This window comes from Marmota monax, unplaced genomic scaffold (assembly GCF_021218885.2).
Source record: "Marmota monax isolate L192 unplaced genomic scaffold, Marmota_monax_Labrador192_F-V1.1 WCK01_AAM20220418_F8-fsc00041, whole genome shotgun sequence".
Lineage (NCBI taxonomy): Eukaryota > Metazoa > Chordata > Mammalia > Rodentia > Sciuridae > Marmota > Marmota monax.
Window position 1 is genome coordinate 15,748,434 of NW_026695238.1, and position 12,428 is coordinate 15,760,861.

Below are 12,428 nucleotides of genomic sequence, written 5' to 3' on the forward strand. Positions count from 1 at the left end.
GAGGCACCTCCTCCTCCTTAGGGGATGTTCTTTGTCTCCACACATAAATTAGTTTTTAGACATCTAATGCCACACATTTAGAGACTTGAGGCCTTGGACAAGGTTTCCTTTATATTTTGGAGAACTTTCTCTTCTGTGCCTGACTGGTGTGATAGTGCCACTTTTCAGAACTGGCCTCTCCCAAGGCTTGTTCCTCATCCCTGGGAAACCACCCTCAGACTCCAAGGCTTTTCTGACTGGTTTCACTGACAATCCAAGGATCTGCCTCTGTCCAGGGGATCCTGGGCAGCTTCAGGAGAAAGACTTCTCAAGTCTCAAGCTCAAGACTAATTGAAGTTTAAAGCAGGTGTTCTTGCCAACCCTTCGTGAGCACCCAAAGCCCTTGTCCCATTCTGGCCTGCTAGTCTTTCAGGTCCCTCTGACTGGCTTTCCCCATCCCTTGAGTGGTGGTCCAGCAAAGGAAAGAAGAAACCTAGTGATGCTTCTCATTTGATGCCATCCCTACAACTCCCTACCCACGCTTGGCAGCCTAAACATGTGCCTTCAGGAACCCAGGCCTGCTAAGCAAACTCCTTCCCCGTCACCTCCCACTCCCACGTAGAGGGGAAGTATCACAAGTCAGCTTCTTCCCCAGGAGCAGGAGTTCCTGGGTGTGGCACTGCAGGGTCTCAGGGTTCCCATGGGCAGCAGAGTTCAGGGCAAGAGGGTGTGGCCCTGGCTTCAGGGTCTTTTCTGTTTGCACTTGCACCCTGCTCTCTGCTAGCCAAACTAGGCTTTCCAAACCTCGAAAAGCCATTTACAATAACTATGCCTAGAAAATCGTTCTCATTGGAGTTATTTTATGGCTGCTCTCATAAAACGTGCCTGAATTTTGCTTCAAATAAAATGGAAGGAGATTTATTCTGCATAGAGTTGCCACATAAATAATTTTATGCCGGTAAGGTGTAGAAATATTACCCCTTTGTATTTTTTTTGGGAAAAGCACAGCTTTTGGCTGGTCCCAGGGTTGACACAGAAATTGCTATGTAACAGTGAGAACCGCAGCCTGAGATGAGTTATCAACCACAGAAAGGAGGCCCCAGCTGATGCTAACAGAGACTGGGAAATAGCTGGTAACACTTGGATTGCCACAAGATGTCAGTCAAAGCTCATACAAATGTGTTTATTCTTTGATTTAATGAGTCTACTTTTTAAAATCTGTCAAAGTAGTTCATGATTTTGGCAAGGATTTAGCCAGAGGACTGTTAGCAAAACAATTGGTAATGTCCAGTAGAAGGTCACTTGAGTAAGTGATCGTGGGTAATATCTGCAGTCCACTCACAACAATTGTGAAGTACTATAATTATTGACATCGAAAATGTATATGATATTTTTATAAAGAAGGCTATGAATATATGCTTTACATGCCTGCATTTTAGAAATATACATTATATGTTTTAAATGTTTATATACATATGTATATATATGTATATATTTATACACATACCATACCCACGTGTATATATTTATACATGTGTACACATGTGCATACATGTGTACGTACGCTTGTGGTGTATATATAAATATATGCACATGTACATATGTGTATGCATGTGTATATTTATACGTATGTGCACATATATGTACATATGGATGGATGTGTATATGTATATTTATTTTAGAATTATCTCTAGATGATGTCTGATGGGTCATTTTTAATATTAGTTTTCATTAGTTGCATTTTCTAGAATAGGCATGTACTGTGCAAGTATAAGTGCATCACTCATGTAATGAAACAATCAATTGTTTTAGTACATTTTGTGCTGCTGTAACGTGACCAAGACTGAGTAATTTGCAGTGAACAGAGATTTATTTATAGCAGTTATGGAGACTGAGATTTCCAGGACCAAGGATCTGGCACTGGTAAGGGCCTTCTTGCTATGTCATCCTATGTGGAAGACAGATGGGCAAGAGAGGACAAGAGAGAGCAAGGGGGCAGATCTGTCCTTTGAGAAGGAGCCCACTTGCTTGATAATGGCCTGGTCACCTCCCAGCTCTGTTTCATTGTGAAGTTTCTAAGACATTCTTCTGGGGGACACGTTCAAACCATGGCACCAATTGTGTGCTTTTACCTTGGTGCTACAAATTCAGAAGCCACTTATCCAATCAGGACAGATGTGGCTCCAACCACTCTAGGTCAGCAGGGAGCAGCACATTGCAGGTAGAGCCCCCTCCAGCTTTGCCTTTTGAGCTAGATAGTGAGAAGGCTTCTTCTAGGGCAACCCAGAGTGTCTGCAGAGGCTGTTGCCGAAGGTGTGCATCAATGGGGTACTTACTCTCTAACTTCCTCTCTGTGGCCAGGTCATCATTTCAACAATGATCCGAGTTCTCTGAGCTCTCATTGGTGAATTCATTTTGTTACCTTATGATTTGTGACTGCAGAAGTCTTTGTTTAAAATAATTAGATCATTAGACCTTTTGGTTTGGAGATAAAACATTTGGAAAATACCTTTGTTTATTCGGCTGCATAAACAAAGTGCATGCTGGGACTCAACTATCTTCTTTGTGTGGATTTGTCTATGTAGAAATCTCAGATTCCTGCAAGAGAGTCTTCTTCCTATGGGAAGATTCACTGTGATCCCAAGTCTTGCACTTTTTTCTTGGATGCTCTAAGTGGGAAGTTTTTGAAGTGCTAGGTTTTGAAGATATAGTATGTTAAAATGAAGGTAAAGGATCTCATTAATAATTTTCAACATTGTTTATGTGAAATTGATCATATTTCAGATAAATTGGCTTGAATAGAATGTAATTCAAATATGTTTACATATTTCTTTTTACTTTTTGAAACCATCCCTGCATTCTACACTTCCTCAAAACTCTACATACAGTCAGAGGGTACCCTCCCGGGGCAGCCCTCTGACCAGCACTGCTCTCTGTCACCACAGTTAATCAACTTCCAGCTCTGTCCTTTTATTCAGTACTGAGCTGTGGCTCATCCTTGCACAGAGTGGATAGCTCCTCCTCCACACTGCCGAAGCCATAGCTGGCAGATGTGCCTCTTGGGATCTATTAGGAGAGCAGGACGTGTCTACATCCCTAACATGGCAATCTGTGGGCTACACCTGAGAGAGAGGCTCTGACCCCCTAATAAATTATTAATAATAATAATAATAATAATAATAATAATAATAATAATAATAATAATAATATTTTATTTTATTATTTTTGGTGCTAGGGATTAAACCCAGGGGCAAGGAACACTGAGCCACATCCCCAGCCCTTTTCATATTTAACTTTTAGACAGGGTCTCACTAAGTTGCTTAGGGCTTCACTAAATTGTTGAGGCTGGCTTTGAACTTGCAGTCCTCCTGCCTCAGCCACCTAAACCACTGGGATTATAGGCATGTGCCACCATGCCTGGCCTAAAATTTAATATATATCTGCCACAGGGTGCATAATCCCAGATACTCAGGAGGCTGAAGCAAGTGGATTGAAAGTTCAAACCTAGCCTGAGCAATTTATTCAAAAAATAAAAAGGGTTGGGAATGTAGCTCAGTGCTAGAGCATTCCTGGGCTTAATCCCTAGTACTTAAACAAAAAGGGGGGGGGGCAGCATATGTGGGTTAGTTATAATTTCTGCCCTTGGGGCTGTCAGTTACCACAGTCAGGAATGAGGAGCCAGCTTATATATACATACATATATATTCTAAGTAATCATTCATTTTGTCAAGTTTTCAAATGTATTGGTTTAAATGAATGTACAGAGTTCTCTAACATTTCGATCTTCACTGTATGTGTGGTGATGACTCCCTCTTAGTTTCTAACATTATTTCCTTATACATTCTCTATCTCTCTTTTTTCCCAATAAACATATTTTATTTTTAATGTTTTTCCAAATGTTTATTGGTACATTACAGTTGTACTTAATGGTTGTATTTGTTGTTACATATTCATACATGCACACAATAGAACAATATAATTTGGCCAATATCATTCTCTAGTATTTCCCTTTTCTGGCCCCTCCTCCCACCCCCCAGTCCCTTTCCTCTAGAGATCTCCCTTCGATTTTCATGAAATTCCCTCCACCTTTCTTTTCCTCCAATAAAGATATTTTTTCTTGGGCTGGGGTTGTGGCTCAGTGGTAGAGTGCTTGCCTAGCACACGTGAGGCCCTGGGTTTGATCCTCAGCACCATATAAAAATGAAGTAAAGATATTGTGTTCACCTACAACTAAAAAAAATTCTTAATTCTAATAACTGTAGTGTAATACCAGCAGACATTGAATATTAAATAATTAAAGCTTACAGTCCTGGCATTTGGCTTAATAACAAATACTAGAAGCATTTGTCAAGAATTAAATCATTTTATGTCTAATTTTTAAATGAAATATGCAATACATATATAAAAACTTTTGGCCAGCATAATGTATAAAGATTAGCAAACAGGTGTGTATGTGAATTTTTATCAGCCCACACTCCTGCCAACACTTAGCATTGGATTTTTGCTTATAAGTGCAAAATAGTATCTCCTTGTGGTTTTAATTTGCATTTCCTTAATTGCTAACAAGACTGAAACACAATTCCACATTATATTTAAAGTTTCATTTTTCTATTTCAGAGTTTCGAACCACATTTAATTGTTTTTAATTGAATTTTTATTGAAATAATTATTGATTTATATGTAACTGTGAGAAATAATGCAGAGCTATTTCCTTAACATTTTGAATAGTTTCCCTAAAGGTAACAATTTACTTGTATTGACTTTAATTTACTCTTATTTTTCTAATTTCTTAAGGTAGGAATTTAGATTACTGATTTTTAGCATTTTAATGCTGTGAATTTCCCTTAAATTACTATTCCAGGAGCATCCCAAATATTTTGGATATGTTATTTCTTTCCACTAGATTATGTGTATTTAAAAAAAATTTACTTTGAGGCTTCCTCTTCAATCATGGATTACTTGAAAGTGTATTATTTAATTTCTATCTGTTTAAAGATGTTCTGTTGTCTTTCTGTTATTAATTTCTAGTTTGCCAGAGAACTATTGATTTTTAGTTTGATTACTGCCAGCGAACAGAATTGATATGATTTCAATGCTATTATATTTGTTGATTTTTTTATGGTGGAAACGGTTTTAAAGTAGTAGTTCAGTTATTAGAAAATTAGTTCAACCAGGTTCATACACATAACAACAGATTTGAGACTTGGGCTCAAATATTATTATATGGTGGAGCACATGAAATGCAGAGATCTCACAAAGTTTTCTTCATAAAAGCTGCCTTAAAATCTTTTATACTCTTTCCAATATGTATGTCACCAATTATTAAAATAGTTTTATAATAATGCGATGAGAAAGTTTATCATGAAAGTTAAAAACTGAAGTAAAATGCTTTTGGATTAGTGGTTCAGCTCCACCACACAATCCCCATGTGGCTGCCCAGTGGCCCGCGATGGAGCTCTTCTCGTGCGCCTGGACCCTGGTTCTTCCTCAGATCATTCAGTTCTCCATCACCTGTTAAAGGATAGAGCTCCAGGATCTTTCTCGGGCCTTAGCACTTGGTAGGATTGTGAGTTTGTGACATGTCATTTTTACTCCACACTATGACCTAACTCAAGTAAATTCTTTGACATGATTCCAAAAATAAGGTCCAAATCATTTGTATAAATAATCAAAAATTCCCAATATTCTGCACTTCGTCCATTTGTAATTTTCCTCATCATTTTTTTCTTCCTTCAATTCAAAGTATTTCTTTTCTCTCTTATCACATTCACATTAGCACAGCCTACTATCAAAGAACATCAGCTTTCCATCCCAGTATTCATCAGTACCTCAAGTTTTTAATATTAGTGTCCACTGGTATCTCAGATACTTAATTTTCTGTATTTGTTCATACAGAATGGATTTTAATTTTCTTTTTCTTTTTTTCCCTTTGGTGGTGCTGGGGATCCAACCCAGGTCTTGTGTATGCTAGGCAAGTGCTCTACCTTTGCCCTATGCTCCAAACCCCTCTTTTCATGACAATCTTAACTGCAGCTGAGCTCAGGTATTTATATTCATAAATACATATTATTGCATCATGAATCACTTTATTCCTCTTTTATATTGTCATTCATTGGTGTAATTTTCTGACTTAAAAAGAGTTTGTATCTTTATTTTATTTAGAGTCCTTACAATATAAAGGAACTTTTTTTTAACGATCATTTTGGTATCATAATGAGGTCAGGGAAGTCTTTTCAAAGATGACAGCTAAGGCAGAATATTTTTTTTAAATTTGTTTTTAAAATGTAAAAACATAGAAATGAAACATTTTTGTGACAAAAAAAAACCTAAGAAAAATTCAACAGGCAAAAACAAAATGAGAAGAGTAACAGAATTAAATATTACGAAGGATTAATAATAAAAACATGTAAAAGAATATCATGAAAGCCCCTAGTGGGAAGTGGGCAAAGTTCTTAAAGTGTTGCCAACAAGGGATGGAATTCAAACGCATGCAGGCATAGAGAGTGTTCCGACTCGAAACTAAACAAAACCGCCACAAGCTGATCAAATGAGTAAATAGAACAATAACAAGTACCAGCAAGGGTATTTGTTTTATTCTAAGACTTCAGGAAAGCATCAATCATGCTTCCAAGTTCCTTTTGGTGGCATGTCTGAAAGGGACATGTCTGTTTGGTGGTGCACACCTGTAATCCCAGTGGCTTGGGAGGCTGAGGCAGGAGGATCTCCAGTTCAAGCCCAGCTCACGTCTCTTCTTCCCTTTAATGAGTCTGCTTTCTGAAATCCATTCTAAGTCATTAGCCTGATGGCGAGGATGTGGCTGGAGGCCTTCTAGTGAAGCTCCGTTCACAGCGTCCAGCACCAGGAAGGGTAGTTAAGCAAATGGTGACAGACACCTGTCTGTGCTCCATTGATCATTTTGAAGAACTGTATTGATTGGCATCTAAAATGTGTGTATAAATATACATCATACATTTAAAATATTTGAGTGTGTATATCTCAAAGTGTTTCCAGGGTTCTCTCTGCTGGGGGTATGATGGGTCGTTTCTGACACTGCTTTTCTTGAGCTGGTTTTCCAGAGGGAGCATCTCGTGCAGTTGCACAGTGTGTGCCTCATGAGTACACACACATGATCAGTTGTGTGTTTTTACCTCAGCTCTGCAAAATCAGAGACCTTTTATCCAAACAAGACATGGGAGGCTCCAGCGGTCCCAGCTGCTGCCCCACAGCTGGACACGGCCTTGCCATCTAGATGCCCAGAAATGGGTTTTCCTGGGAAAAGTGGGGTTGCAGCTGTCTTTGTGATGTTTCTGCTCCAGTTTCATGTGGTGGGAAATTGCTTTTTATTCTTCATCTTAGGCTTTTTGCAATACAAATACACTTTAGGGTCATGATTAATGTGTTTTAATGGGCTACCCTTTTGAAAATCAATTAAAAGAATTTATGTTAAAAATAGAAGGCAATTAGATTGATTTGAATGACCTATTTTTAATCAATCCCAGTATTTATGGATCTGAAAACTCTCAGGACATCTTTCTCCAGAGCATTCAGGGATCAGCCCTTCTGCCCTTATGTGTGAATGATTTTAAAACAGGAGGCACCAGGATGATGGATAATTTGCTAAATCAGTCTCTCTCTCTCTCTCTCTCTCTCTCTCTCAACCTTTGCAATGTTCTGGACTTGCCCTTTGTTCATCTTTCCTCCCCTCGGAGAAGCACCTCCTCACCTCCCGTGATTTGCTGGAATGAGCTTGAAATGTATACCAGATGTTCTGTTCTGTTTCATGCAAAATTTGGGTGCCTCTAGTTCTTATTTAAAACTAAGTTTTAAGTTAAATAATGCTAAATCTTCTCTCAACTATCTTTATCTCTTTATTCTCAGTTACTTTCATCATTGCTTCTAAAGTTCTTATTTCTGGCAAGAAATATCTATTTGCATCTCTTTTATTTATCAAAATTAACTTTGTTATAAATCACAGGATTAGGCTCTGTAGGGATTCACTTGCTTTCTCATCTTTGGTATTTTAAATATTTTGTTATGTCCAAGAATTTTTTAAATTGTTGAGAAGGATGTATATTTAGAATTCTTATATATATATATATATATATATATATATATATATATATATATATATATATATATATATATAATGTTGGTGGACCTTTATTTTATTCATTTATTTATATGCAGTGCTGAGAATCAAACCTGAGGCCTCACACATGCTAGGCAGGTGCTCTACCACTGAGCCACAGTCCTCTATTTAGAATCTTTATGAATTTTCTTAATTCTATAGATTCAGAAAAAAAAGTAGTAACTCCATTTCCTTACCTTCTCTTTTCTCTGGTCTCTGCATGGTATTCTTACTATGTTTTGGCATTTGTATGTAAAAATGCTGGGCTTGGTATTGCAGTCATTTCTCTGAAATTAATAGTATAATTTGCTAGTGTGCTGAGGAGAAGAAATTATAGAAACCAATGGAACTGTCTCCTCTACCTGGAATAATCAATAGCCGCTGGCTGTGAAGCCTGATTGGGGGCCTCAGAGGAGCGGTGAACTGAAGGCTCCTGGAGGTCAAGTTAGTGTGGCCAAGGACAGACACATGTGCAGACCAAAGCCAAGCCAACCTCGATCCCCCAGGAGGTGGCAGCAATGGTTCTGCCCTCCTGGGATGATCCAGCTAGTATTTCCTGAAGGTTCACAGTTCACCAGGCTGCAAGGTCACGTACGCCCCGTCACTTGGTCCCCAGCACAGTTCTGAGGGTTGACACTAGTATCATCCATGATTTACGGAGTGGAAGCTGAGGCTGGGGACGGGGTGGCAGAGGTGATGTGACTAGTCCGGGGTTCCTGAACAGCTGTTAGTGGAGATGGAGTTTGAAACTAAATAATAGGTTTTGGGACCCACACACCTATAACCCATGAGTACCCCTGGCATATGTCTTATTTCAAGTTTTCCAGCGCTCATATGACAAGGAGACTGGGATTCTCAAAGCCAGAGACTCATAGCCCATCTCTTCTCTCCTTACATCTAACACAGGACTAGCAGAACCAGGGCTGTGGTTGCCTGTCTCTTGAAACAAGAACAAAAACACCAACATTTGCCTTTCTATTATTCCAAAGTCCATGGAGGGAGATTCCAAATACTATATGTAATGGTCTGATGAGGAGAAATCAGTTGGTTTTGTCATTATAGGAAAGTTGGCCAAAGATCAGGAAGGAATCTTCTTCTTGGGCTCTAAATTGACTATTTTTTTTTTTTTTTTTTTTTTTCTGGGGGTGGGGGGTACTGAGGATTGAACTCAGGGGCATTCATCTACTTAAGCCACATTCCCAGCCCTATTTTTTTGTATTTTCTTTATAGACAGGGTCTCACTGAGTTGCTCAGCGCCTTGCTTTTGCTGAGGCTAGTTTTGACCTCAAGATTCTCCTGCCTCAGCCTCTGGAGCCACTGGGATTGCAGGCTTGTGCCACTGCTCCTGACTCTAGATTGATTTTAAGATCAGTATTAGGTTCATAACAAAATTTAGCAGAAGGCACAGAGTTCCCATGTGCCTGTCACATTCTCACTGGAATACACTTTTCATAGCTGATGAACCTGCTGTGACACATCATTATCGTGCAGTGTCATAGGTTCACATTGGTGTTCACTCTTGGTGCATGCCTTCTGTAGGTTTGGACAAGTTTGTAATGGCATGTAGCTACTCTTTCAGTATCATATGGAGGAGTTTCATTGCACTAAAAGTCCTCTGTGCTTCTCCCATACATTTCTTCCTTTCCTGTAACCCCTGGGCATTGCCAAACTAGAAAAGGCAAAGGCCACAGAACTTGCCACCAAACTGGGCTAACTGTACATTATTGCCTTTTTGGTGAGTTTAGCCATTTATATTTAGTGTAATGATTGATAGGGTTGGAATACCATCTACCTTCCTCCTAGTTGTCCTGTATTGTTCCATCTACTATTTACTATCTTTTCTTCTATTTCAGTCTACTTCTAGATTATTTTCTATAAAAACATCTTATCTCCACTCTTGGCTTAAATTTTTTAAGTGGTTTCTTGGGGGTTTATAATGTGCATTTTTGATTTATCAAAGTCTATTATCAAATGATATTACACAACTTCAACACAGCATTAGAGCCTCCCAACAGTGTGATTCCAGTCTCTCCCTTTTGTTCTTTCATTCTTTGGCTGTTGTCAGAAATTTCACTCCATAATACATTGTTCCTATTTTTGCATCTTTTAGAGTAATTAAAACATGCACTTTTTTATGTATCTTCATTTTTGTTATTTCTGTAGACATTCTCTGTGCCTAAAGGATTTCCTTTAATATTTCCTATAATATGCCTAATGGAAAGAAATTTTCTCAACCTTTTGTCTGAAAAAGTATTCAGACTCTAAGCACCCTTTTTGGTAAATATGAAATTCTTACATCCCCCCTTTCAACATGACCTCATTGTCTTCTGTGTTTTTAGTTTCTGATGAACTCTCTCTCATAATTTGTATCTTTGTTCCCTTGAATCCTGTGTATCTTTTCCTGTCTGCTGCCAAGATTTTTTTCATTGATTTTTAGTAGCTCAACTATAATGTGTCAAGTTTTGCCTTTTGCTCAGGGTGTAGCTGTAGCTGTGTTGCTACAGAGTTGTTATATGTAAATATATATACACACATATTTACATATATATATATGTGTGTGTGTGTGTGTGTGAATATATGTATGTGTGTGTGTATGTGTAAGCTTGCTTGCTTGCTTGCTTATTTATTTATTTATTTATTTATTTATTTATTTATTTATTTCTCTATCTATTTGGTGGTGCTGGGGATGGAACCCAGGGCCTTGCTTATGCTAGGCAAGAACTCTGCACTGAGCTAAAGCCCTGGTCCAGATTTTTTTTTTTGTTACTCTGTGCTGGCCTTTTATTGTGGGTTCTCTGTTGTTGTGGTCAAGCTCCCTTCTTAGGGAGAAAATAAAACTTTTACTTTAGAGAAGATATTGTAAATAAAATAAATGTTAAGCCTCAGACTCGGAGAAGATACTTTCATTGCAACAATAACAACATGAACTCCCCCAAACTAGAACAGAAACCCCAACTCATCAACAAATAGTTAATCTTTAGAAAAAGGCTTTTCTTTAAACAAATAAGAAAGTAAATCAATAGAAAAACAAAGGGCAAAAGAGCTGAGCAGGAACTTCATAGAAATAAGTCTTTCTTATTATATGTCTCATCACTGTTGGATTGGGATTTTTTCACAATTAAGAATGGTGTCTGCTATGAAAATATTGTACACAAATTTTGTCTGAATTTGAGATGATTTCCTAGGAGACATTCCTAGAAGGAAAACCATCAAGATATTGAACAATTAAAAGCTCTTGCTTGATGCATGATGCCCTATTACTTTCCAGAACTTGGTCCAATTTGCATTTTCATTACTGATGTTACTGATGTTCAAGTTTTCCTTCTGTTATCAGCACTGAACATAATAATTTAAAAATATTTACTAAATGCAAAAAAGGCATCTCTTTGTGCATTACACTGAGAATGAATTTTACTTCATGAAATCTGGCTGGGCCGAACACTTATCAGACATTTATTAGGACTTGGTGCCTATTGTAAAGCCTGTTGCTTTTATTTTTTGCATATACTTTTTTAAAAATTTATTTATTCTAATAGTTATACATGACAGCAGAATGCATTTCAACTCATAGAACATGTAGAAAAGACAATTTTTCATGTTTCTGGTTGTACACAAAGTTGAGTCACACCATTTGTATTTTTATACATGTACTTAGGGTGATGATGTCCATCTCATTCCACCATCTTTCCTACCCACTGCCCCTCCTTCCCTTCACTCCCCTTTGTCCTATCTAAAGTTCCTCCATTCCTCCCATGTTCCACCCCTCTCCCCCTGCCCCCAATTATGGATCAGCATCCATGTATCAGAGAAAACATTCAGACTTTGGTTTTTTGGGGATTGGCTTACTTCACTTAGCAAGATATTCTCCACCTTAATCCATTTACCTGCAAATGCCATAATTTTATTCTCATAATGCTCAATAATATTCCATTGTGTTTATATACCACAGTTTCTTTATCCATTCATCTACTGAAGGGCATCTAGGTTGGTTCCACAATTTAGCTATTGTGAATTGTACTGCTATAAACATTGATGTGGCTGTGTCCCTGTAGTATGCTGTTTTTAAGTCTTTTGAGTATAGACTGAGGAGAGAGATAGCTGGGTCAAATGGTGGTTCCATGCCAAATTTTCCAGGGAATCTCCATACTGCTTTCCATATTGGTTGTGTCAGTCTGCAGTGCTAGCAGCAATGTATGAGTGTGCCTTTTCCCCCACATCCTTGCCAACACTTATTGTTGTTTGTATTCTTTTTAAAAAAATATTTATTTTTTAGTTTTAGGTGAACACAATATCTTTTTTTTTTTTTAAATGTGGTGCTGAG